The 27,721-nt window shown below is 49.1% G+C and overlaps 1 protein-coding gene across 1 annotated transcript in view; it reads right to left on the bottom strand.

Moving 5' to 3' along the window:
* Positions 1–25,164, bottom strand: part of ACSL3 (acyl-CoA synthetase long chain family member 3) — a 78,249-nt gene extending 53,085 nt beyond the window's left edge. The window contains exons 1-2 of the mRNA XM_064152789.1: positions 25,056–25,164; positions 2,983–3,080 (exon numbers count right to left, since the gene is read on the bottom strand). The gene's annotated coding sequence lies outside the window, so the exon portion shown is untranslated. The remainder of the gene's footprint in view (positions 1–2,982; positions 3,081–25,055) is intronic.
* Positions 25,165–27,721: the final 2,557 nt, after the last annotated feature.

Here is a 27,721-nt window from a genome sequence, read left to right as displayed (position 1 = left end):
ATCCCAGGGCAGAGAGAGTGATTTGGCATTGGAATGGGCTGCCCAGGGAGGTGGGGGAGTTGCTGCCAAGCCTGGATGAGGCACTTAGTGCCATGGTCTAGTTGCCTGGATAGGGCAGGGTGCTAGGTTGGGCTGGATGAGCTTGGAGGTCTCTTCCAACCTGGCTGATTCTATCATTCCATGAAAAAAGAGAGCAACTGGATCCAAAGCAGTTTTAGTATTAGATTATGATCCTGTGAGGCATTCCACTGCCCTTACAACACCATAATTTTGTTCTTGGGTCACTCCTGCTTAATTACTGACAAATAAAAATTAAAAGGCACATGAAAGGATCTTTCACCTACTGGTGTGTACTAGATGTAAACACTCAGGTTCTTCTAGAACATGAATGTATCCTGGTGGGCTTTTGGAGAAATCAATGTTTATGCCTTGACTTCTGATGTAGGAAAGGCTGGCACGTGCTGGAGGAATGAGCTGCTCGTTTGTGCAAGAATACCATTTACTCTGGGGAAGAGGAAGCTCAGGGGACAATGTCTCAACCTCTACAGCTACCTGAAAGGGGGCTGCAGTGAGGAGAGTGTTGGTGTCTTCTCCCAGATAACAAGTGATAGGATGAGAGGAAATGGCCTCTAGTTGTACCAGCAGAGGTTTAGGTTGGATCTTAGAAGCAACTTCTGTGAAATGGCAACTAAGCTGGTGAAGGGCCTAGAGAACAAGTCTTATGAAGAGCAACTGAGGGAACTGGGATTGTTAAGGTTGAGGAAGAGGAGGCTGAAGGGAGACCTTATCACCCTCTACAACTACATGAAAGGACAATATAGGGAAGTAGGTGCTGGTCTCTTCTCACAGGTAATTAGTAATAGAACAAGAAGGAACAGCCTCAAGCTGTACCAGGGTGGGTTTAGGATAGACATTAGGAAAAAAAAGTATTCACTGAAACAGTAGTCAAGCATTGGGCCAGGCTGACCAGGGAGGCGGCTGAGTCACTGCCACTGGAGCTGTTCAGAAGTCATTTAGATGTGGCACTCAGGGATATGATTTAGTAGAGAGTTTGGTAGATTTGGGTTAATGGTTGGGCCTGATGATCTCAAGAGTCTTTTCCAACTTGATAACTGTACAGTCATTCAACACTGTAATACACTCCCCAGGGAAGTGGCTGAATCCTCATCCCTGAAGGTGTTTAGGAGATGACCATATGTGGTGCTAAGGAACACAGGCTAGCACCATACTTGTTAGAGGTAGATAGAATCACGGAATCATAGAAGCAGTCAGGGTTGGAAGGGACCACAAGGATCAGCCAGCTCCAAACCTCTGCCATGGGCAGGGACATCCTACCCTAGATCAGCCTGGCCACAGTCTCAGCCAGCCTGGCCCCAACTCCAGCCATGGGGCCTCAACCACCTCTCCCTGGGCAACCCATTCCAGCCTCTCACCATTCTCATGCTCAACAACTTCCTCCTCACCTCCACTCTGAATCTCCCCACCTTCAACTTTGCTTCACTCCCCCCACTCCTGCCACTCTCTCACAGCCTCAAAAGTCCCTCCCCAGCTTTTTTGTAGGCCCTCTTCAGATACTGGAAGGCCACAGTAAGGTCATCTCAGAGCCTCCTCTTCTGCAGACTGAGCAGCCCCAACTCTTTCAGTCTGTCCTCAGACTGTTCTAGTGTTTCACAGTCTCACAGTATCATCAGGGTTGGAAGTGACCTCACAGATCATCAAGTCCAACCCTTTACCACAGAGCTCAAGGCCAGACCATGGCACCAAGTGCCACGTCCAGTCCTGCCTTGAACAGCTCCAGGGACAGCGACTCCACCACCTCCCCGGGCAGCCCATTCCAGTGTCCAATGACTCTCTCAGAGAAGAACTTTCTCCTCATCTCCAGCCTAAATCTCCCCTGGCACAGCCTGAGGCTGTATCCTCTTGTTCTGGTGCTGGCCACCTGAGAGAAGAGAGCAACCTCCTCCTGGCCACAACCACCCCTCAGGTAGTTGTAGACAGCAATAAGGTCACCCCTGAGCCTCCTCTTCTCCAGGCTAACCAATCCCAGCTCCCTCAGCCTCTCCTCATAGGGCTGTGCTCAAGGCCTCTCCCCAGCCTCGTCGCCCTTCTCTGGACACACTCAAGCATCTCAATGTCTCTCCTAAACTGGGGGGCCCAGAACTGAACACAGCACTCAAGGTGTGGTCTAAGCAGTGCAGAGTCCAGGGGCAGAATGACCTCCCTGCTCCTGCTGACCACACCATTCCTGATGCAGGCCAGGATGCCACTGGCTCTCTTGGCCACCTGGGCACACTGCTGGCTCACGTTCAGGTGGGTATCAATCAGCACCCCCAGATCCCTCTCTGTCTGGCTGCTCTCAGCCACTCCGACCCCAGCCTGTATCTCTGCATGGGGTTGTTGTAGCCAAAGTGCAGCACCCTGCACTTGGAGCTATTGAACCCCATCCCATTGGACTCTACCTTCACTGCAGAAAAATTTCTCCTAATGTCCAAACTAAATCTACCCTGATCCAGTTCAAAACCACTGCCCCTTGTACTACTGCTACAAGACCTTCTGAATGGCTGACATCAGTGATCTTGCCAACTGAAACAATTCTACGACTATGATTATAGATCAAACTGTGTGAGGGATACACAGATGATAGCTCTTCAGTGCATTCTGTTTCACAAGGCAGCCACCAAAGACCAAAGTCTACAACCACAAATAAAACATGGTATCATTTTTCAACAAGACAAAGCAGCTAGGACACTCATTCAAGACCCTGGGGAAGCAAACCGGGGGTTTTCAGGTCTGATCCTGCTTAGAACATAATCAGTGATTTGGCCTGATACACGACTTATCCTAATACAGTTTACTCTTTAGTTTTAGAAGAAAACTCCTGTTAAATAAGGGAGGGGAAAATCCTTGCAGGAATGTGTTTACCAATTGACCTGCTTATAATAATTACACCCCCATAAAAAGCAGGAAATCACAAGCAGAAACCTGATGCAGCTTCTCATTGCGGCGGGCACAGGTGCAGCAGCCGATGTGCAACGTTCCCCTCTTGCTTTCCTCCACAGGAGCTGTCACAGGCAAGGGATCTGGAGGGAAAAAGCCTCACTAAATATGGCAGTTATGAAATATCATCTGTTCTTTCACTTGTCTGTTATCAGAAATACATAAACCATTACACACATATACCAGTACCATGGGGTACTGGTAGAGAGGAGCTGAAGATGAGGCAGCAGTGTGCCCAGGTGGGCAGCAGAGCCAATGGCATCCTGGGCTGGCTCAGGAGCAGTGTGGGCAGCAGGACAAGGGAGGTTCTTCTGCCCCTGTGCTCAGCACTGCTCAGGCCACACCTGGAGTGCTGTGTCCAGGTCTGGGCTCCTCAATTCAAGAGAGATGTTGAGGTGCTGGAAGGTGTCCAGAGAAGGGCAACAAAGGTGGGGAAGGGCCTGGAACACAAACCCTGTGAGGAGAGGCTGAGGGAGCTGAGGGTGTGCAGCCTGCAGAAGAGGAGGCTCAGGGCAGACCTCATTGCTGACCGCAACTCCCTGCAGGGAGGCTGTAGCCAGGTGGGGTTGGTCTCTTCTGCCAGGCAAGCAGCAACAGAAGAAGGGGACAGAGTCTGAAGTTGTGGCAGGGGAGGTCTAGGCTGGATGTGAGGAGGAAGTTGTTGTCAGAGAGAGTGATTGGCATTGGAATGGGCTGCCCAGGGAGGCTGTGGAGTCGCTGTCCCTGGAGGTGTTGAAGCCAAGCCTGGCTGGGGCACTTAGTGCCATGGTCTGGTTGATTGGCTAGGGCTGGGTGAGCTTGGAGGTCTCTTCCAACCTGGTTGATTCCATGATTTGCTCATCCTCTGAACATAACAAGGGCAAGTATAGAGATTTGTGCTGGGACAGGAATAGTCCCTCCCTGTACCAGTACAGGTTAGGGAGTGATGTGCTGGAAAGCAGCCTCATGGGAAAGGACCTGGGAGTGATTGTGGGCAACAAGTTCCACAGGAGCCAGCAATGTGTTTTTGCAGACAAGGCCAGTGGTCTCATGATGTACATTGGGAAGAGTGTGATCAGCAGGTTTAGAGATGTTCACCTCTCCCTCTATTCTGCCCTAGAGAGGCCACATCTGGACTATTCCATCCAGTTCAAGAAACACAGGGAACTATTGGACCGAGTCCAGTGGAGGCTAAAAAGATGTCAAGGGATTTGGAGCATCTCTCTAAGGACGAAAGACTGAGACCCCTGGGGCTGTTTAGCCTGGAGAACAGGTGACTGAGAGGACATCTTACTAAAGGTTATCACAGGCTAAAGGGCAGAGGCCAAGAGGATAGGGCCAGACCCTTTTCAGTGGTGTCCAGCAACAGAACAAAGGGCAAGAGGCACAAACTAGAGCCCAGGAGGTTCCATATGAGGAAGAACTTCTGTCCTGTGAGGTGCACTGGACCAGGGTGCCCAGAGGGGTTGTGGAGTCTCTTTCTCTGGGGAGATTCCAAACCTGCCTGGGATCCATGCTGGGCAATCTGCTCTAGGTGGCTCTGCTTCAGCAGGAGGGTTGGACTAGGTGATCTCCAGAGGTGCTCTGCAACCCCCAGCACAGAGAGATTAGATTCTCTACATCCAAGTTAGATAAAGCCCAGGAAAACACCACACAGCAGTCATACTGAAAGGCAGCATCATCAAGGTGGCCAGAACAGCACAAGTTAAATCCTGCAGCTCCCACCATTTGGCTCCTTGACAAACCAGTAACTCCCCTGTGTCATTCAGTGTTAACACTGGTTCTGCATTTGGGGTGGAAAAATACACTTGGCTTTGTGTGTCTGTCTATGCTGAGAATACATTTCAGTCTGAGTAATAAATATCCCTGGATGTTTTTCCAAAGGACTCCTTATCCCAGCTATCATTACATATATTGACTCTACTCTACCATACATATATCAAGGTTTTATTTATTGCCCTTTGTGGCAATAGGGTCTCACTGAAAAGCTTGCACCAGAAATTCATTTGAAATGTGGCAAATGTAAACGTGCTGTACCTAACACCTGGCTGCAAACATTATTATTTACACAGCTATTCAGCTCTCAGGCAGATAATCTTTGCCAGAGAACAGTTTCAATGGATTGACTATTTGCAGTTGGAGCTAAGTGCCCTCAGCGTCCACTGCCCTGTTTCCTGACTTCCAGCATTTCACACCTACTACTTAAACTCAACCCCAGATACCACAAACTATCTGCACACACAACAAAACCCCACCCCACTTCACTCAACGTATAGTCACAGGAACACACATTAAGTTTCTCGCAGCAAAGGATCTTGCAAACATCCAAGTTTACTCATGTCCACAGAAAGGATCAAAGAGTTACAGGGTTAGGTTTTACTGGACAAAACAACTGAGTGACTTCAGGTACTGCCTGGTAACTTCACTGTCTGGATTCTCAAGGTGATAAAACAAAGCCTGGAATACAAAACTTCACCTGCTTTAGAGAACAGCCTCTACTCACTTACATCTGCATTTTAAAAGTACCATTAACCCAAGCAAGTTTTACTACTACATCTGGAATGTACTATCAGAGCTGCCAGTGGCAACACTTCTTTGCCAGTTTTCAGCATGCAAGGTTTTAACTGACAAAAAGAGGGCTAAAAACCCCAAATTACTGTTATTAACTTATAAATACATCCTCATGTGGATTAAGACAGAGAAAGGAACCAAACAGACACAAAAGCAACAGCGTCATAAGGAAAATCCCCTATCAAGCAAAGCAGAGCCTAAGGTAATGAAAGATGTTGAGGGAAACCTCCTCATCGTAGAGCCAGCTAAGTGGAAGAGCTACAGGGGGGATTTAAGGCAGCTGCATTTGAAGAGAGATGCTCCTCGCAGCTCCAGCAGCAGTGTTTGCACACATTGCCTGAAGTGGAGAGGATGGAGATTGTAACAAGCCCTAGAGAATGGTGGAAATAATTCCCTGGCCCCCAGAGAAGAGCTGCTGTTCAGCAGGCTTGCCTGAATTCGAAGCCACTGCAAAGCGAGCACAAGGCCGCACCACAGCAAGCCCCCCAGCCCTTCCCACCCCCCCGGATTGCTGCTGCCCCAGGAGCAGCCCCTCCCCAGGGCCCAGCTCCCACCCAATCACCCTGGTGGTCCCCTCTCACTCAGTGGTTTCCACACAAGTGTAAATGTCACCCGTGTCCCCTCTTCGCTTATTTTCCAGGCTCTGCTCTCCTCCATGCCACCAGGGCAGTGCCTGGATCTCAGCATCACTTCTAGAATCATAGAAGAGAATCATAGAATCAAGCAGGTTGGAAGAGACCTCCAAGATCATCCAGTCCAACCTAGCACCCAGCCCTAGCCAGTCAACTAGACCATGGCACTAAGTGCCTCATCCAGGCTTTGCCTGAAGACCTCAAGGGACGGTGCCTCCACCACCTCCCTGGGCAGCCCATTCCCAGAGCAAAGAAGATCTTCCATGTGCTGCTCAAACACCCACTAAATTATCCAACCAGGCAGATCAGAAACCCTGCTCCAAAATGGCCTGGGAGCAGCTCCACAGCTCTGTCCAAAAGGACAGCTGCTTGCAACAGAGAGCAAAGTGCTCCACGCACCAACCCTTGTATTACAACCACCCCCTGGGAACCAACACAGCAGCATGACCTTCCTCAGCAGCTCCACTGGCCCATGCCAGGTTATGGTTATGAAAAAGCCTCTGCCATAGAAAGGCCTAGGAGAACAGGACTGTGGGGCTGTAACAGTCAGACCTACTGAGCTAAAGGTTTTCACAAAGCTTTTTCAAGCAGGTAGACCTACACTGAACTTCATTCCCACATCACCTCCTGTCCTTGATCTCTCACTCAAAGCCCCGTACAAGAAGTACCTGTTTCTTCCTGGGCTTCACCCTCTTCACACCTATTAGTTCACACAGAATGAAGAACAGTGGGAGGCAAACATCACTACTGATTAAGAATGCAGAGTTTCTAGATGTAAGGAGAATAACTCTGCTCTGCAGGCTCTCTGATTTTTAGCTACCTGGCTCAGATTGCCCTGGAGTATACAGATGTCACCCACCTCTTACATATCCCTGGATGAATGCTGAGGCTCTTTAAATGCTTCCAGTCATTGTGGCAGGGATAACAAACATGGATTGTCAGAGCCATTTCCACTAGTTCTGCTCACACAACTCCCCCCAGGCAGCTTCGGCATAAGCAAATCTGCAACTGAACTCTGTTCCTGACAACTGAGGTGTTTCTGTGCACAGGAGTGTTCCTGAAAAGTACCAGAAGACCATCACTAAAGATGAACCATGTCCTGGGAAAAAAAAAAACACAACACTTTGCAAGGTCAGGATGGGGCAGCCAAGGCTGCCCGCGAAGTGCATGGCCTAAGGGTCCAGTTTCAGTTTGGCTCAAGCAGCTTTAATGCTGGGCTGCTAATAAAAACAGACTGTTGGTCTCCAAACCATAATCCGTCTCCTTCCCTCCTTTGTACCAACACACGAGTGCATGCATGGCTAGGAATGAGTCAGATTAGCTTGCTGATCCAGTTTAAAGCCTCTCCTTCTCAGGGCAGAAGAGTGGATTTTCCTTTGTATCAACTGTGGTGTTTACTGGAGCATGGGGCGAGTCTCTGCAGGCACCTAAACCAACAGAAAATTAGCACTACAAAAGCAGTTATTCTTCTGCTATCTCAAACTGGGTAACCATGGATAGACAGGCCTAAGGCCACCACCAAGAGGGAACACAGGCTGAAGGAGGAAAGGGAAGAAGCCAGGCAGTCATGCTTCACCCTCAGGACAGCCTTCCTACTAGAAATCCTGAAACAAGGAAATAATTGTTATTCATCTGGAAGTTTATTTTAGACAGCTACTGGAGGCTACAAAGATGAGGGGACTCTGACAAAGACAGGCTGACAGACCTGGGACTGTTTACCCCGGAGAAGAGACAACTCAGAGGCAATCTAATAAATGCTTACCAACATCTAAAGGGTGGAGAGCAAGAGGATGGGGACAGACTCCCAGGTGGCCAAGAGAGCCAGTGGCATCCTGGCCTGCATCAGGAATGGTGTGGCCAGCAGGAGCAGGGAGGTCATTCTGCCCCTGGACTCTGCACTGCTTAGACCACATCTTGAGTGCTGTGTTCAGTTCTGGGCCCCCCAGTTTAGGAGGGACACTGAGATGCTTGAGCGTGTCCAGAGAAGGGCAACGAGGCTGGGGAGAGGCCTTGAGCACAGCCCTACGAGGAGAGGCTGAGGGAGCTGGGATTGGTTAGCCTGGAGAAGAGGAGGCTCAGGGCAGACCTTATTGCTGTCTACAGCTAACTGAGGGGAGGTTGTGGCCAGGAGGAGGTTGCTCTCTTCTCTCAGGTGGCCAACACCAGAACAAGAGGACACAGCCTCAAGCTACACCAGGGGAAGTTTAGGCTGGAGGTGAGGAGAAAGTTCTTCACTGAGAGAGTCATTGGACACTGGAATGGGCTGCCCGGGGAGGTGGTGGAGTCGCCGTCCCTGGAGCTGTTCAAGGCAGGACTGGACGTGGCACTTGGTGCCATGGTCTGGCCTTGAGCTCTGTGGTAAAGGGTTGGACTTGATGACCTGTGAGGTCTCTTCCAACCTTGGTGATACTGTGAGACTGTGACTCTTCTCAGTGGTGTCCAGTGACAGACCATGGCAGAAGAGGCACAAACAGGAACGCAGGATGTTCCATCTGAACATGTGGGAAAGCTTCTTTCCTACAAGGGTGAGAGAGTGCTGGACCATGCTACCCAGAGAGGCTGTGGAGTCTCCTTTTCTAGACAGATTTCCAAACCCACCTAAACGATGCAACCTTGGGCAGCCTGCTCTGAGTGACCCTGTTTCAGTAAAGGGATTGGACTGGGTGACCTCCAGAGGTGCTCTTCATTCCCCACTATGCTGAAATTCTGTGTGACCCCCTGGTTCTCTTGTTAACTTTCCTAAACGTTTTCTTTTCCTCCTAGGAGGTTCATTTACATTAATCACAGAATCAAGCAGGTTGGAAGAGACCTCCAAGATCATCCAGTCCAACCTAGCACCCAGCCCTGTACAATCAACCAGACCATGGCACTAAGTGCCTCATCCAGGCTTTTCTTGAACACCTCCAGGGATGGAGGGGAAAATAATCACAGCTAGTGACAGCAGAGAACAGGAACACAAATGTGGGAGCAGAGAACTCAAGACAGAGGCAGTTAACATTTCTCAAGGGCACAGACCTGTGTTTTCTCTTCACAGTATCATCAGGGTTGGAAGAGACCTCACAGATCATCAAGTCCAACCCTTTACCACAGAGCTCAAGGCCAGACCATGGCACCAAGTGCCACGTCCAGTCCTGCCTTGAACAGCTCCAGGGACGGCGACTCCACCACCTCCCCGGGCAGCCCATTCCAGTGCCCAATGACTCTCTCAGGGAAGAACTTTCTCCTCACCTCCAGCCTAAATCTCCCCTGGCACAGCCTGAGGCTGTGTCCTCTCGTTCTGGTGCTGGCCACCTGAGAGAAGAGAGCAACCTCCTCCTGGCCACAACCACCCCTCAGGTAGTTGTAGACAGCAATAAGGTCTCCCCTGAGCCTCCTCTTCTCCAGGCTAACCAATCCCAGCTCCCTCAGCCTCTCCTCGTAGGGCTGTGCTCAAGGCCTCTCCCCAGCCTCGTCGCCCTTCTCTGGACACGCTCAAGCATCTCAATGTCTCTCCTAAACTGGGGGGGCCCAGAACTGAACACAGCACTCAAGGTGAGGTCTAAGCAGTGCAGAGTCCAGGGGCAGAATGACCTCCCTGCTCCTGCTGGCCACACCATTCCTGATGCAGGCCAGGATGCCACTGGCTCTCTTGGCCACCTGGGCACACTGCTGGCTCATGTTCAGGCAGGTATCAATCAGCACCCCCAGATCCCTCTCTGTCTGGCTGCTCTCAGCCACTCTGACCCCAGCCTGTATCTCTGCATGGGGTTGCTGTGGCCAAAGTGCAGCACCCTGCACTTGGAGCTATTGAACCCCATCCCTTTGGACTCTGTCCATCTGTCCAGGCAGTCAAGGTCCTGCTGCAGAGCCCTTCTGCCCTCCAACTCAGTCACATCTGCCCCCAGCTTGGTGTCATCTGCACACTTGCTGATGACTGACTCTTAAAGGCATCCTTGTTAAAGCTACTTATTTCTAAAAAGGGTAACAGTGAGTGGGGGTTAAAAATATTCATTTTGCCATCAACCTACAGACTTCTGTGCCTCAACTGTATGAAATAGCAGGCATGTTGCAGGATAGTCAGGCTAAAGTCCATTAATCTATCCTTTGCTTTGTACCAAAACAAAGGCACTAATATTTCTGAGCTTCTGAAACACGAAGTGACAGTCATAAAGGGAACAAAAAGCTTTATTTTACCAAAAAAAACCCCATGGGACATTCAATGCAGTCCAGCTGCACAGGTATGCAAACTGAAGTTTAAACCTTTGCTGACAGGTGAAAAGTAAAACTAAATCAAAAGGGGTTCAGCACTACCTCAAGAGCAACACTTAAAGAGGCACTCCTAAATTCTCCATTACCTATGACACAAATAGAATCAGTTGAAGTTAGAAGGGACCACAAGGATCAGCCAGTTCCAAGCCCCCTGCCATGCCCAGGGACACCCTACACTAGAGCAGGCTGCGCACAGCCTCAGCCAGCCTGGCCTCAAACACCTCCAGCCATGGGGCTTCAACCATTCCAGCCTCTCACCACTCTCAGGCTCAACAACTTCCCTCTCACATCCAGGCCAAACCTACCAACCTCCAGCTTTGCTCCATTCCCCCAAGTCCTGGCACTCCCTGATATCCTGAAAAGTCCTTACTCAGCTTTTTTATAGGCCTTTTTCAGATGCTGGAAGGCCTCAAGAAGGTAACCTGGGAGCCTCCTCTGCTCGAGACTGTACAGCCACAACTCTTTCAGTCTGTGCTCACAGCAGAGCTGCTGCAGCCTCTCAGCATCCTCCTGGCCCTGCTCTGGACACACTCCAGCATCTCCACATCCCTCTTGTCCCGGGGGCTCCAGAGCTGGATTCAGTACTCCAGGTGGGGTCTCAGCAGAGCAGAGGGGGAGAATCACCTCCCTGGCCCTGCTGGCCACACTGCTGCTGCTGCAGCTCAGGCTCTGGTTGGCAAAAATATTCCAATTAGCTTCAAACCAGCACAAGAAGACAGATTAAATATTTAACACAGAAATGGCTATGTCAGGAACACAACCCAGTGCTGTTACTTCATTTGCCCTCCTCTCTTCCTGCTGTGCAACATCACTTCACAGCAAGCAAGCATCCTACTCATTTTGGGCATGATTTAGCAGATGCTGTCAACACACTGGTGGGTTCCAGCCCTTCTCACAAGCCATTATTAAAGCATTTAAGTGATGTATCTGATGCCAAACTCAAATGTTTCCACGCTCATGCGAGAGAAACAAAGAAATTAATGGAAAATATAACTTACTACCAGTGAAGACCTCAGAGTAACTCTACTAGAGAAAAATTAACTGCCAAAGAGAGACCAAGAGATTGATTTCCCCCATAAACTGCTCAATTTTTAAACTACATGTTTGAGAAGCACTTAAAAAATAACAGCACTGATACCACTGCACACAGAGGATGAGAAAAACATGCTTGAAAAAAAAGCATCATTACCTTGAAGAGAGGCTGAGGGAGCTGGGGTTGTTTAGCCTAGAGAAGAGGAGGCTCAGGGGTGACCTCAATGCTGTCTACAACTACCTGAAGGGAGGTTATAGCCAGGTGGGGTTGGTCTCTTCTTCCAGGCAAGCAGCACCAGAACAAGGGGACACTGTCTCAAGTTGTGGCAGGGGAGGTCTAGGCTGGATGTTAGGAGGAAGTTGTTGGCAGAGAGAGTGATTGGCATTGGAATGGGCTGCCCAGGGAGGTGGTGGAGTCACTGTTCCTGGAGGTGTTGAAGCCAAGCCTGGATGAGGCACTTAGTGCCATGGTCTGGTTGACTGGATAGGGCTGGGTGCTAGGTTGGACTGGCTGAGCTTGGAGGTCTCTTCCAACCTGGTTGATTCAGGTAGCTGCAGACAGCAATGAGCTCTGCCCTGAGCGTCCTCTGCTGCAGGCTGCACACCCCCAGCTCCCTCAGCCTCTCCTCACAGGGCTCTGCTCCAGGCCCCTCCCCAGCTTTGTCACCCTTCTCTGTACACCTTCCAGCACCTCAACATCTCTCTTGAATTGAGGAGCCCAGACCTGGACACAGCACTCAAGCTGTGGTCACTACAAGACCTTGTCAATAGTCCCTCCCCACCCTCCCTGTAGGCTCCCTTCAGATATGGAGAATGGAGCCCCTAGGATTGAGTGAGAACTGTGGACACCAGTGCCCATACTGCTCTTCACACATCTGTGGAGTCCTGAAGAGAGAACCTGAAGAGAGTGGCTGGGGGTAATTACTGACATACCTACACTGCAGTTCAGTTTAGGGATACAGGCTTTGACTAAATCTCCTAAGAACAGCAGTGAGAATTAGTGGAAGGTGTGATTTGTGATGAATCAATGCTCTAGAACTGAAGGAGTAAGTTCCTAGGTGCTGCTTCACGTCTCACTTAGGAACAACATCTAACAGCAGGATGGGAATCATAGAATGGTTTAGGTTGGAAGAGACCTCAAAGCTCATCCAGTTCCAACCCCCCAGCATAGGCAGGGACACCTCCCACTAGAACAGGTTGGTCAAGGCCTCATCCAGCCTGGCCTTCAACACCTCCAGGGAGGGAGCAGCCACAACCCCCCTGGGCAACCTGGCCTTCAAGACCTCCAGGGAGGTTGTGGAGCACAGAAGCACCCAATGGGATCTGCCCTGATTTTTTAATGAAAAACACCAGACCTGCTCACTCCTGAGCATCTGGCATTCCCAGAAATGAGAGCAGGTCAAAGGCTGTATTTTGTGGTCATGTCCTAACTTGGGAACTATAGCCTTAAAAATCCCTTAGGGCCTAGAAGAGTCTAGGGTGTGGACACAGGGAAGTGTGAATTGTTATTAGGTATGAAGGAGGCTAGAGGAGGGCGGGGGGGGGGGGGGGGGGGGGGGGGGGGTGGGACTACTGACAAGATCTTGTAATGACAGGACTAAGTGGTAATGGGTTTGAACTGGCAGAGGGGAGATTGAAAGTAGATGTTAGGAAAGGGTTCTTTGCAGTGAGGGTGGTGAGGCACTGGCATGGGTTGAGAGTGGTGAGGCACTGGCACAGGTTGCCCAGGGAGGTTGTGGAGCACAGAAGCACTCAATGTGATCAAAGAGCACATTGGGTGCTTCTGTGCTCCACAACCTCCCTGGAGGTGTTCAAGGTCAGGCTGGACAAGGCTCTGAGCAACCTGTTCTAATGGGAGGTGTCCCTGCCTATGGCAGGGGGTTGGAACTAGAAAAGCTTTGAGGTCCCTTCCAACCTAAACCATTCTATGATTTTCAGGGCTGGGACATTTACCACCTCTCTGGGCAACTTGGTCCAGGATTTCATCACTTTCAATGTAAAAAAAAAACCTTGGTTGTATCTAAATTTCCCCTCTTGTAGTTTAAAGCCATCACTCCTTGTCTTATCACAACAGGCCCTGCTAGAATGCCTGTCTCCATCTTTTTGATAGACCCCTTTAAGGGCTGAAAGGCCACAATAAGGCCTCTTCTCCAGTCTCAACAACCCCAATTCTCTCAGCTTGTCCTCACAGCAAAGGGGTTTCAACCCTAAGATCATTTTTATGGCCCTCTCCCTGACCCACTCTAACAGGTCATTTCTCCTGTACTGGACACAGCATTGCAGCTAAGGTCTCACCAGAGCAGAGCAGAATGGCAGAATCTCCTCCCTCAACCTGCTGGCAACCCCCTCTCTGCTGGAGATGGGTAAATTCAGGCTGGATGTGAGGAGGAAGGTGTTGAGCAGGAGAGTGGTGAGAGGCTGGACTGGGTTGCCCAGGGAGGTGGTTGAGGCCCCATGGCTGGAGGTGTTTGAGGCCAGGCTGGCTGAGGCTGTGTGCAGCCTGCTCTAGGGTAGGGTGTCCCTGGGCATGGCAGGGGAGTTGGAACTGGCTGCTCCTTGTGCTCCCTTCCAACCCTGACTGATTCTGTGACTCTAAGATGCCCTCAGACACACAGCAGGACAACAGGAAGGCAGTTTGCAATAAACACAGCCCCAGGAGGCATGGCCTGAAGCCAGTGCCTGCCCAGGACTCTCTGGGTGTTTCAGACCTCATGAACTGCAGCTCTTTGCAAGGACTAAGCGAGACATTTGTGGAGTAGTAGCAGCAGTACACTCCAGCAACAACATCAATGCATGGCATCACTTGTGGAGTTTTTCCTGAGCACAACAGAAAGGAAGACATTAAATTCTATGAATATGCGATTTTAGTCATCTTACCCCCATGCATTACAAACCTACCCTCAAAGTGTAATCTTCTGCTCCTTTGTTTAGATGAGTACCTGAAATGCCACCTCTTAAACATGCAGCTTCACAGGTGATTACCCTTCACTCCCAATCTGTTTTAACAGAATTCCAGAGCTGTGGGGGTCCAACCATCCTGCTAAAGCTGGGTCACCCACAGCAGACCCCCCAGGATCATGCAGTCCAGGCAGGTCTGGAGCCTCTCCAGAGAAGGAGACTCCAGCAACAGTTAGCTGCATTTGAACACTCCGATAGCAACTCAAAGCACTGCCGCTGCTGTTCTTCTCTCAGTTTTTGGAACCTTACACTTAAAACTGACTTCTCTCCAGATTTCACAAAGGTCCAAAACCCAACTGTGATTTATAAGAGACCAGAAATGCTGCACAGAGTAGGAACAGGACTGGTAAGTTCCCTAGAGACAGAAGCACACCAAGAGGAACACGCACAGCCCTGTCCTCTGCAACATCAGAGCTGCCTCAAACGGCTCAGAACTTAGTCTTTATGGAGGCTACCACAGGTAGTTCCAGCTGGTATTATTTCATCCTCTTGCCCATGAAGGCATGGAGGAATATGGCACTTACTCTAAGCTTCAGTGTGAGAATGGTGAGAGGCTGGAATGGGTTGCCCAGGGAGGTGGTTGAGGCCCCATGGCTGGAGGTGTTTGAGGCCAGGCTGGCTGAGGCTGTGGGCAGCCTGATCGAGGGTAGCATGTCCCTGCCTGTGGCAGGGGGGTTGGAACTAGATGATCCTTGTGGTCCCTTCCAAGCCTGATTGATTCTATGATTCAAGGGAGAGTCATCCTAAAGCTTAAGCTACAGAATGACCAAGAGGCCAATTTACTGCACACAGCTTTACACAGTTTTTATTTCTCTTGGCTCCTCTGACAACCTAGGGAGAGTGCCTACACAGCACTGCCTTTCCTAGTTCTCTCTGCTGCAAAGACAAACTCCCCTTTTTCCTCAAAACCTACTTGATCCAGGTTTTACATCTATACTGCCTGAGGAAATGACTCTTTTGTTCAAAATCCACCACTGGAATTTACTGAAGTGCAACACAAAAATTCCTACCATGCTCATTTTCTAACCTTATTTTCTGCACCCTACTTTCTAACCTTAGAAAGTCACAGTGCATCAGGATAACCTTTCTCCATCACAACGTCAGCAAAGCAGGATCAATTACAAACATGTCCAACAACTGCAGAATCATAGAATCAGTCAGGGTTGGAAGGGACCACAAGGAGCAGCCAGTTCCAAGCCCCCTGCCATGGCCAGGGACACCCTACCCTAGAGCAGGCTGCACACAGCCTCAGCCAGCCTGGCCTCAAACACCTCCAGCCATGGGGCCTCAACCACCTCCCTGGGCAACCCAGTCCAGCCTCTCACCACTCTCCTGCTCAACAACTTCCCTCTCACATCCAGTCTGACTCTTCCCACCTCCAGCTTTGCTCCATTCCCCCAAGTCCTGTCACTCCCTGACCACCTGAAAAGTCCCTCCCCAGCTTTTTTGGAGGCCCCCTTCAGATCCTGGAAGGCCACAAGAAGGTCACCTGGGAGCCTCCTCTGCTCCAGCCTGCACAGCCCCAACTCTTTCAGGCTGTGCTCACAGCAGAGCTGCTGCAGACCTCTGAGCATCCTCCTGGCCCTGCTCTGGACACACTCCAGCACCTCCACATCCCTCTCGTAATAGGGGCTGGAGAGAATAGAATCATAGAATCAACCAGGTTGGAAGAGACCTCCAAGATCATCCAGTCCAACCTAACACCCAGTCCTATCCAATCAACTAGTCAATAAGCATAAGGATTAAGTTAGAGACCATTTTATGATAGCTGAAGAAGCATTACAGCGAGGTCCTCACACCCACATCCTCATGTGGCATCCTTTAAAACAAAGCTGACCAGGAAATGTGTTGAAAATCAGAGTACCACACCCAGTGTCCACTGGAGAGAACGAATTTGAGGAGACAACCAAGTCACAGAAGGAGACAATTCCAGTCCATACCCCAAGTACTATGTAAAATGGAAAGGAATTTTGTAATGGCAGGAATTTTGGAACTATTCTGAGGCAAAATTATTCTGCCTGTGCTATAGAGATGGGAAGATTAGATTAATGCAAGCTGACAAGCTGGAAGCCCAGAAGAAGCTATTAAGTATGTCTAGAAGAAAAATATAAATATTTTAACTGCTTCATGAGCCTCTAACATTTAAAAATTCTGAATTATACCTTGCATAAAAGGATTGTAAAGCATTAGGATAATTTTAAGTGCCTGGAAAGAGCTGTCCAGTTAGAGAATGACCTGGTGGTGTCAACTGACAGCTGGGCAAATATGAGCCAGCAGGTGAGCAAGACGACCAAGAGCATCCTGGCCTCTATCTGCAACAGAGTGACAAGCAGCACCAGGGAAGTGATCCTACACCTGCCTTCAGCGCTGGTGAGGCACTGTCAGAGTTCACTTTTGGGGCCTTCACTACAAGGAAGACATTGAGATGCTGGAGCAGGTCCAGAAAAGGGCAACATATCTGGTGAAGGGTCTGGAGAACAATTCTAAGGAGTGACTGAGGTAACTGGGTCCATTTAGTCTGGAGAAGCAGAGGCTGTGAAGGGAGACCTCACTCTCTACAACTACTCAAAAGCAGGTTGTAGTGAGTGGGTGTCAGCATCTCCTACCTAGTAACAAGTGATTGGAGGAGAGGAAGCAGCCTCAGGCTGCACCAGAGGAGGTTTAGATTGGACATCAGAAGAAAATTCTTCAGCAGAAGTGTTAACAAACACCACGACAGGCTCCCTAGAGGTGGCTGAATCACCATCCCCAGAGGTGTTTGAAACTCAGACACAGTGCTAAGGGACATGGCTTAGCACCAATTTCGGTAGTTGGATAATGTCTGGACCTTATGGTCTTCTCCAACTGAGGCAATTCTATGATTTTATCATGTAATTAAAACAGAGAATTTCAACTACTCTTAGACTGTTACCACAGATGTATACACATCTAAAGACACCTAGGGAAAGCCAGGGCAGAAGGTCACTCCTTTCCTTCACACCCTGGAGCTGGCCATAACTGCCTAAGAGAAAGCAGAACACATAATGTGAGCAGAATTGGGTTTTAATGTAAAACTTATTCTCTTGGTAAATGACAGCTCTTTAAAAACAAAAGCAGTCATACTTCATTAATTAATGTTCATTTAGAATCATAGAATCAAGCAGGTTGGAAGAGACCTCCAAGCTCAGCCAGCCCAACCTAGCACCCAGCCCTAGACAATCAACCAGACCATGGCACTAAGTGCCCCAGCCAGGCTTGGCTTCAACACCTCCAGGCATGGAGACTCCACCACCTCCCTGGGCAGCCCATTCCAATGCCAATCACTCTCTCTGGCAGGAACTTCCTCCTAACATCCAGCCTAGGCTTACCCCAACACAACTTGAGACTGTGTCCCCTTGTTCTGGTGCTGCTTGCCTGGCACCAGAGCCCAACCCCACCTGGCTACAGCCTCCCTGCAGGTAGCTGTAGACAGCAATGAGCTCTGCCCTGAGCCCCCTCTTCTGCAGGCTGCACACCCCCAGCTCCCTCAGCCTCTCCTCACAGGGCTCTGCTCCAGGCCCCTCACCAGCTTTGTTGCCCTTCTCTGGACACCTTCCAGCACCTCAACATCTCTCTTGAATTGAGGAGCCCAGAACTGGACACAGCACCCAAGGTGTGGCCTGAGCAGTGCTGAGCACAGGGGCAGAATAACCTCCCTTGTCCTGCTGGCCACCACTGTTCTGATCCAGGCCAGGCTGCCATGGGCTCTCTTGGCCACCTGGTCGCATTGCTGGCTCATGTTCAGCTACTATATAACAGTTAGCTTTCTTGGGCAAAATACCTCACCACCACTGTCATACACCCTGGGACTGCCTGGGCCTTGCTGCTGAGATACTCTCAGCCCTGCTCTGCTCAATGGGTCTGTGGTTTTGTACCTTTCTCTTGAACATACTGCATATTATCAGGTTAAGCTATTTATGTAGACTGTAATAGGCCTAAATAAAAATCTCCACAAGACTCTTCAAGATTGAAAACAAAAAAACAGAATCTACACAGTTACCAGCAGAGCAGAACTCAAAAATATTTTGAGGGCATCTCAAAGTTGTCCATGGGGAAAATAATTTCTCTATTCACAGCTTCCCTAGAAAAAGGCTGTGCAGTGACTGCATCAGAACAATTGACTTGCAGATATAAAGGACTGACAAGCCTTGGGACTGAACTGCTCAGGCACTTTATAGACTGCTGAGGAACAGGCTGAATCCACGTTTTGCCACACAGACAACTGAGCTCCCTGCCCCACCACCACGAGGACAACTGCCTCCCTCCTATGCCTGTGTACCTCCCCCTCTCTCTTCATTACCTACCAAACGAATTCTGACAATATCTGCACATAAAAGATTCATCTCTCAACAACCACTTCAACCCTGCCCCTTCTCCCCTTCCCTCCTTCCTTTCTCCATACTCACATACTTAAAAACACAGATATTCTATCTACCAAACAAATTACACACACCTCTACCTTAAAGACTAACCACAAACACTCTGCTCTGACAGAACAAGCCCATACTGCATACTCAAGCTGCCCTGAAGTCTTCTGGCGGTGAAGAACCCACATGCAAAACCTTCCCAGGGTTGGTGACTGTTTCTCACATGTCAGGAATCAATCTGTAAAGAATGAGGCATGTTGCACACCTTGTCCTGAACAGCACTAAAGAAGGAGAGTCCTTTCTCTAGAGGCAGAAAAACTGAGTGCATAGTTTTCATTTCCCAGTATCCTTACGTGTTTCTCACAAGGGGAGAGAATGTTCTGTATGGTCAGGAATGTAACACAGTAAATCAGTCGTGAACTGGATCTGGCAGCGCTACTGGTAGTCTGCTTCTTCACCTCCAGTAAGTCACTTGTAATCTTTATCCATCCATCCTTCCCTCCCAGGTCTCATACTGGTTTCATCTATTCAATACAAGCATTCAGGGTAAGGTTGATATTGTACAGTACCTAAAAAAACCCCAAAGCCACAGGTTTCCAATGTTTGAGTGAAATGGGAAAGGGCTTGTAGTTTGTTCTTGCTATTTTCCACCACAAGCAGTGAAAAATCTGTAAATCAGTGACTTGGAACAATCCCATCCTTCCTGCTTTTCAGGAAACTCCTCAACTGGGAAGCCAGCTTGGCCCATTTCGGCTATTTTAATTAACTAGCACACCTTCATAATTAATGAGACTCATGGAAACAGGACTTCCCAATGCACATGTGTTGACAAACTGCCAAAGGCTCCTCCCATGGGACCACAGACACCAGGTCAGCACCTTGCCTTCCCATGAGCTCCAGGCTCACTCAAGAACCGAGGGGGACACACATGTGAACCCCAGGATCCGTACTTTTGAAACAGACTCACTCTGAATCTATTTTGAAGGTAACACAGAATTGATTTAGTAGATAAATGATTTAGAAGGCAATAGAGAATAAGATTTGAGCTTCCTCCAGAAAGCTGCACTATACCCCCAACTGCCTTCCAGTCCTGGATTTAGTGATGACCATTCAGAATGTGTGATCAGAACAGGGCCTTCTCTAACATCTTCAACATCCTTAGATCCCACACTGCATCTCAAAGCAGAGTACTGAAACCCTCAAGAGCCCTTCAGTCCTTGCTACATGGCAAATGGTGATGCAGATGAGGACACCTCTGGGTGAAGAGCAGTTCTTCCAATTCTAACTGCATAATTAAGCAAGGTCCTGCTACTTCAGAGCTCCTTAAACTTGGCTTGACTGCTTGCGATGTTCCTCCAAGTAAAATAAGTAAACTCCTGCTGACAGTCCTGGCTCAGAACCTTCCACAACTGCTCCGTGGGCAGAACACAAAGCCACGGGGTAAATCAGGTGGGAAAAGTGTGTCAGGAGGCCTCCAGCTCAAAGTACAGCCACCCATGAGATTGCACCAGCTTCTTCAGGGCTTTATCACAGAATGGTTTAGGTTGGAAGGGACCTCAAAGCTCATCCAGTTCCAACTCCCCCACCATAGGCAGGGACACCTCCCGCTAAAACAGGTCCAGAAATCCAGCTGGATTCTTAAAATCTCCATGGAAGGAGACTGCAGCAAGTCCAACTGCTTGACTGACCTCATGGTGAAACACATCTTAGAGACACAAAGACCTCACTGCCTTCAGTTCATGGCTGCTGTGTCCTCCTGACCTCCCATCTCACACCACTGTAAAGAATCTGGCTTTCACCCTCTTGAGAACCTCTGTATAGGTGCTGGAAGGGCTGCCCCAAGCCTTCTCTTCTCCAGAGAAGAGCAGGCACAGTTCCTCTGCCTCTCCTCACAAAGCAAAAATCACGGGAGACAACCTCAGTCGCTCTCCATCGAACTCATCAACATTCCCCTTGTCCTGAAGTACAAGGGAATGTTGTGTTCTGGATGTGGCCTCGCAAGGGCCAAGCAGAAGGGGATAATCACTTCACCTGACCTACTGGCTGTGCTCCCGTGAATACAAGGCAGGTAGCTGCATGCTCACCTTGCTGTCCACCGTGATTCTCGGGACCTTCTCAGCTCCCTAGGCAGGCTGGCCTCAAGGGGACACCAAGTCAGGAAGCCCCCACCCTTAACAAGCTGTTTAAATGGTAAATTTGCTTAGTAATCAGCAGCAGATGAAATGGATAGAAATCAAAGCCAAGTCTTCTTAGTGTTAATACACCTTACTTAGCAGGACTAAGTCGCATCTTAGGGCCATATTCAGATGGCCTAAATTCCACACAAATCCTTCTGCCTCCTATTTCTTTAGTAGCTGGCTTTCAGGCAGCTCCTCATTCAGCATCTTACATAAACCCTCCGAATTGCTCTCCAAACCCACATAGGTTTCTGCACGGACTGAGAAAAGGGGCTTGAGTGGAATTGGGGCCACCTGAACTTGGTCTTTAAGGCCTGGGAACACAGAAGCACTGTTCCTTAGGGTTTGTCACCCTGGCAGTATGCAACAGCTTGTTTATCAGGATAGCTTTCAGTTCATTAGTCTCTCACTAGGACATATATTTTTTTTAAAGCAAATATAGATTTCTAACCAATTCAGGATTCTGTTCTTCCTGCAACCTTCTGGACACACATCCATAGCTACGTACATATCCCTCTCACATGTGCTGTTTCATCCCTGATGTCTTGAGGAGTCATTGCTAGAGACCTGGGGGCTAGCGTGATTGTGGCTCAAACCATGCACTGCAAGGAGACGTAAAAGCCCTACACCAGCACCAAATGTGGGCCGAGGGAAGCAAAGGCTTATACGCTCACCAGTTCAGCAGGAGCACATCATGCCTCAAGTTAAGCATGAAAACATCTCCTCTAGATCTCCACATACATAATTGGGATCCTCTGAGCAGAGAGACAGGAACCACTCATGAGGCTTCTGAGAAGAAGAATCAGGTTCGACATGCCACAGCGCTGATGCACCACCTGAGGACATCAACGGTGCTTTTGTCAAAGCCCCAAAGCACTCGAGATGCACAGGTAGGGATGGCCAAAATGTGGCCACAGCTCGAAGCTAGATCTTTCTCAAAACGCAGTGCAGAAGATACACAACTATATGCAAGGAGACTGAGGCTGGGGTTTGTTATCTTACTATTTTGATTAGAATGAGACACGTGGAGATGGCACAACTTTCAGAACCAAGCGACCGCTTACTGAGGATCAAACAAGCTGTTTTAGAAGTAGGTTTGCTTCTCTCCCAGGGATTCTGTTTCCTTTAGTAAGAAGCTTGCTCTCCTGACCAGCCATAGGGACTGGAGAATGTTATGCACTTTTGTAAGTCTTTACCTCAGAGATCAGCAGATCCACTCATGTTTTTCAGCTAGCCACCAGCACTCATCACACTGAATTCAGATCTACCTCCTGCTTCTGAGGACTACCAATGACAAACATGCTGAAAAACTACAAGGAAAATTTAACTCAGTCACACTGTTTAGCTTCACCCATTCCACAGGACAAAAATTACCAAGCTTAACAGTGTCTTTTCCTCGTTTTTCAAAGCACACAGGACAGGCAAATCTAAGATGGCAACCTCTTCCACTGCTGCAGAGGGTTACCAGTATAAAGCCTTATGAGTGCACTCAGATGATTATCTTTCTCTAAGGACATAATTAAAACCTGATAAAGCATCTATCATTCCCGACTTCTTACCTCCAGGAAAAGAAAAAATCACCCTGGCCTATGACTTTTTCCTACACAATCAGCTGCTAAATCCATTCTGGAGAAAAATTGTTTCTAGAAGGGGACAAAAGTAGACAAAAATCCTATTAAGTCTCTGTGGTTGTGCTTATTCTTTACATGACGCTCAGAATAATGTACTAAAACTCCTTCATGTCAACTCAAACACTCTGTAAGTTTCTTAAAATACTCTAAATTATTAAGGGCAAATAAGTGCCATGTTCTTTATTAGACTTTTAGAAGCACTAAAAGTTGTCATTGGCTTTTGCTGTTTTGCTTAAACCCTGTACCAATAATAGCACTTATAAAGTTAGAGAAACTCGATGAACACAAGAGCATCACATTTGGTGTTAAGAAATCCATTTATTAGACAAAAAACCCCCTCCCAGATTCTAGAAACTGGAGAATATCACATTTGGTGTTAAGAAATCCATTTATTAGACAAAAAAAACCCCTCCCAGATTCTAGAAACTGGAGAATATCACATTTGGTGTTAAGAAATCCATTTATTAGACAAAAAAAACCCTCCCAGATTCTAGAAACTGGAGGATATCACATTTGGTGTTAAGAAATCCATTTATTAGACAAAAAAAAAACCTCCCAGATTCTAGAAACTGGAGGATATCACATTTGGTGTTAAGAAATCCATTTATTAGACAAAAAAAAACCCCTCCCAGATTCTAGAAACTGGAGGGTATCACACTTGGTGTTAAGAAATCCATTTATTAGAAAAAAAAAACAACTCCCAGATTCTAGAAACTGGAGAATATCACACTTGGTGTTAAGAAATCCATTTATTAGAAAAAAAAAACCCTCCCAGATTCTAGAAACTGGAGGATATCACATTTGGTGTTAAGAAATCCATTTATTAGACAAAAAAAAAACCTCCCAGATTCTAGAAACTGGAGGGTATCACACTTGGTGTTAAGAAATCCATTTATTAGACAAAAAAACCCCTCCCAGATTCTAGAAACTGGAGAATATCACATTTGGTGTTAAGAAATCCATTTATTAGACAAAAAAAACCCTCCCAGATTCTAGAAACTGGAGGATATCACATTTGGTGTTAAGAAATCCATTTATTAGACAAAAAAAAAACCTCCCAGATTCTAGAAACTGGAGGATATCACATTTGGTGTTAAGAAATCCATTTATTAGACAAAAAAAAACCCCTCCCAGATTCTAGAAACTGGAGGGTATCACACTTGGTGTTAAGAAATCCATTTATTAGAAAAAAAAAACAACTCCCAGATTCTAGAAACTGGAGAATATCACACTTGGTGTTAAGAAATCCATTTATTAGAAAAAAAAACCCTCCCAGATGCTAGAAACTGGAGGGTATCACACTTGGTGTTAAGAAATCCATTTATTAGAAAAAAAAACCCTCCCAGATTCTAGAAACTGGAGGATATCACACTTGGTGTTAAGAAATCCATTTATTAGACAAAAAAACACCGTCCCAGATTCTAGAAACCAGTACCTCTAAACAAAATGCAGGACTTTCCAGTTTGTACCATATCAACTATATATAATTATTATGTCTAGCGAGGGTTATTTCTTCATCAAGCTAAAAAAACATTTAGCAGTGCTCATAAACTACTTCATCACTACTCTTACTCAAGTTACTGTTTAGTGTTTCTGATGGTTAGTGCCAGTTTACTTCCCAAAGACTCTGCGTGGCCCCCAATCGGGACCTTCCACCGTTGCAGAACTACGTTAAATACTCCTTTAACTCTTGCTCGTCCCTTCACTTCAAGTGAAGATGTTCTCTCTGCTATCTCTCCCGTGCAAGCTGTCGAAAGGAAAGTGTCTCCCCACTAAATCCCATCCCGAACCCCTAGAAACTCCAACGAGCGCAACGCCACTCGCCAGCCGGGCGGGTAGGTTTTTCGGCTGCTCTTTCACACTACAGATACACGCACATCGTAAGCCGCACGTTGAGACCGAGGATAACCCCACTCTCGGTCCCAAACCGCCAGATTTAGGACATGCCAGCTCAGACAGCAGTGTTGCGGCACGTACAGCACCACCCCCCCGCCCCAACCTCCCTGGAGACCGGCCCAGGTGGCCGTGGCCGTAGCCTCTCTTCCAACCGCGGCCGGACCGGCGCCTCACAATATGTTTCTCCACCTCCTGATGCGTTGGAAGATAAAACCCGAAGAAAACCAGAAGAAACTGGCACCGTTACTGCCTGTTATTTTACTAGTTCGGCTCCCTGCGCGGGTGGCAAGACTCTCACAACGCTGGGGAGGCCTCCGCGGCGGGACCCGGCGGACCGCAACCGGGCCGCTCTCCTCCCCACCCCACCGAGATACTTCAGCACCACCGGAGGCCGGATTACAGCCTCGTCCTCATTCCCTCCCGCAGAGGCGGCGGGAGGCCGTGCCGTGCCGCCCCGCCCCGGGAGGCCCGTTCCGGCGGTCCTGCACCTAAGCGGCAAAATGCCTCGAGCCACCCCCGCAAATGCCGCCATGGCAGCCCCGCACTCACCGAGCTTTGCACGGCGCGGGTCACGACTACCCTCCTCGGCTCGGCCCACTCCTGCCTCCGGCGGCCCGAGTGCGCGGCCCCGGCCACGCCGCTGCCACTGGCTGGGCTCAGCCGCGGCTCGGCAGCTCGCCGCCGGGCGCGCTCATTCCATATGCGCCCCGGCGCCTCCTGATTGGCCGGCGCAGGGTGGCGCGCGGGGCCGGGCTCGCCAGGAGCGGCGGGGAGGCGGAGCCCGCCCCAGAGCGGGGTTACTACAGGTCATGGCGGCGGGGGGCGGAGCTGAGCTGCGGGGCGGGGCGGGGCGGGGGCGGGCCGGCTCCGGGCTGTGACGCGGCCCCTGCCGTGCTGCAGTCTCCCCGCGCATGCGCGTTCCCGCTCCGGCCCTTTCCCGCCGCGCCCGGGGCTGTCGCTGTCAGTGCGTGCAGGGCTGGGTTGGGAAGTGGGCTCGGGGCTGGGGCACGGCCGGGATCACAGCAATTAGCCATCACCTGGTGTCCTGCGACCTCAGCCTGGGTCTGTTTGCCTCTATTAAAACGCCCGCTAATTGCCCGTGGTGCACTGTTAATCTCGTTACGTTAGCAGGCGCATCGGCTGTGGCGGATTACTGCTGCAGTGTGTTGCTCATTGTGCCTTAGGTGCCGGGATGCGCTTCTTACCTGCTTCTGGCTGGAGCCCTCCTAACGTGGTGTTGTTAAAGGCACTTTTTGACAAGACTTAAGATCGAAGTCGCTTCTGCAGAGTGTTGAACTTGCGGGGCTCCTGAAGAGTCAGTTTGAGCCCCTCAGTTTGGGACAACATGGGCTAAAATAGGCACAACACAGAGCCGATCAGCACGGTGCTGAACAAGGACGGCGCACGGATCCACGAACTGTTCCATACCTATTGCAGCACAAGGAGGACGGATGCTTTGGAACAGGGTCCAGAGGAGGCCAGGAAAAAATACCTGGAGGCTGGAACCCTGCTGTGAGGGCAAACGAGAAAGTTGAGGTCTTTGTGCCTGCAGAAGAGAAGGCTCCTGCTAGACCTTGTGGCTTTTCAGTACTTAAAGGGGATCTATAAGAAATATGGGGACAGACTTTTTAGCAGGGTCTGTTGTAACAGGGCAAGAGGTAATGGTTTTAAAGGAAAAGGGGACATACAAGTTAGAGGTAATCAGGACATTGTTACACCAAGAGTGGTGAAACACAGGCAATGGTTTTACAGTAAAAGGAGACATACAAGTTAGAGGTAATCAGGACATTTTTTACACCAAGAGTGGTGAAATACAGGCAATGTTTTTACAGTAAAAGGAGACATACAAGTTAGAGGTAATCAGGACATTTTTACACCAAGAGTGGTGAAACACAGGTAATGGTTTTAAAGGAAAAGGAGACATACAAGTTGGATGTAATCAGGACATTTTTACACCAAGAATGGTGAAACACAGGCAATGGTTTTAAAGGAAAAGGAGACATATAAGTTAGAGGTAATCAGGACATTTTTTACACCAAGAGTGATGAGACACTGGCCCAGGTTGCCCAGAAAGGTGGCAGATGCCACATACTTGGAAATGTGCCTGAGGAGGTTGGAGTGGGCTCTGAACAACCCCATTTCCTTGAAGATGTCTCTGGAGTTGGACTGTATGACTTTTAAATGCTCTTTCAACCCAAAACATTCTGTGATTCTATGATAATAACAGCAGGCTCAGCTGGCTGGAGGTGTACACCGGGACTGGACCTCATTCTCACCAGAGGTGACGGGCAGCCCTGGAGAACACAAGCCATAGGGTGGCAACCAGGCAGAGCTGGTCCCTATCCCTGCATACTGGAAGAGCTGTACTCCTCTGCCTGCCTTCCTGCTCGGGCCATGATTTTAAAACCCACAGCTTTGGGAAGAGCTTCAAATGTTTGAGGCTGAGGTTCAAATCTGACTGAGTTTGAGGTTGTAAATGAAGGTGTCATTAGTGGCACTTGCTGCAGAAGTTTGTGACGTGGGTTTCTGCTGGCAGACCTGGATAAAGACTTCTCATTACACATGAAGTGTCGTCAAAGCTGCTATCAATTGGAGCAAGTTTTGCTTCATACCTCTCAAGGCTAGGTTCCTATTTAACAATCACTAAAGACCTCTTTTATCACTATTGACTCATCCAGATCCTGCAACCCTTCCTCCAGAATTAAAGGTTCTAATTTAACCAGTGCAATGCAGGACTGAAAGACAAATAAGCACCTGCCAAAGACAAACAATAAACAGGGACAAATGGGATGACGATTCCAAAGCCCAGAAGAGGGATTTAATTACAGTGGACTTGTGTGATTCTGTCTGCAGCGGTGGCAGTCACCGTTGCCCCACGGGTTAGGTTTGTTTTCCTCAGTCTGTGCAGGTCTCCTGCGGGGCTGAGCAGCCCAGTGATCCGAGAGGGGCAGCCTGATGACAGCGGGAGCAGGGCTGCAGCTGCCGGGACACAACCCCACCCACAGATCATCTGGCAGAGAGTTTCTCCGTGCCATTTATAAGCCACGCAGCTGCTGCCACACATAGAATCATAGAATCAACCAGATTGGAAGAGACCTCCAAGCTCAGCCAGTCCAACCTAGCACCCAGCCCTAACCAATCAACCAGACCATGGCACCGAGTGCTTCATCCAGGCTTTTCTTGAAGACCCCCAGGGACGGTGCCTCCACCACCTC

Source organism: Pogoniulus pusillus, chromosome 13, assembly GCF_015220805.1.
Source record: "Pogoniulus pusillus isolate bPogPus1 chromosome 13, bPogPus1.pri, whole genome shotgun sequence".
Lineage (NCBI taxonomy): Eukaryota > Metazoa > Chordata > Aves > Piciformes > Lybiidae > Pogoniulus > Pogoniulus pusillus.
This window is presented reverse-complemented; position numbering and strand designations above follow the sequence as displayed.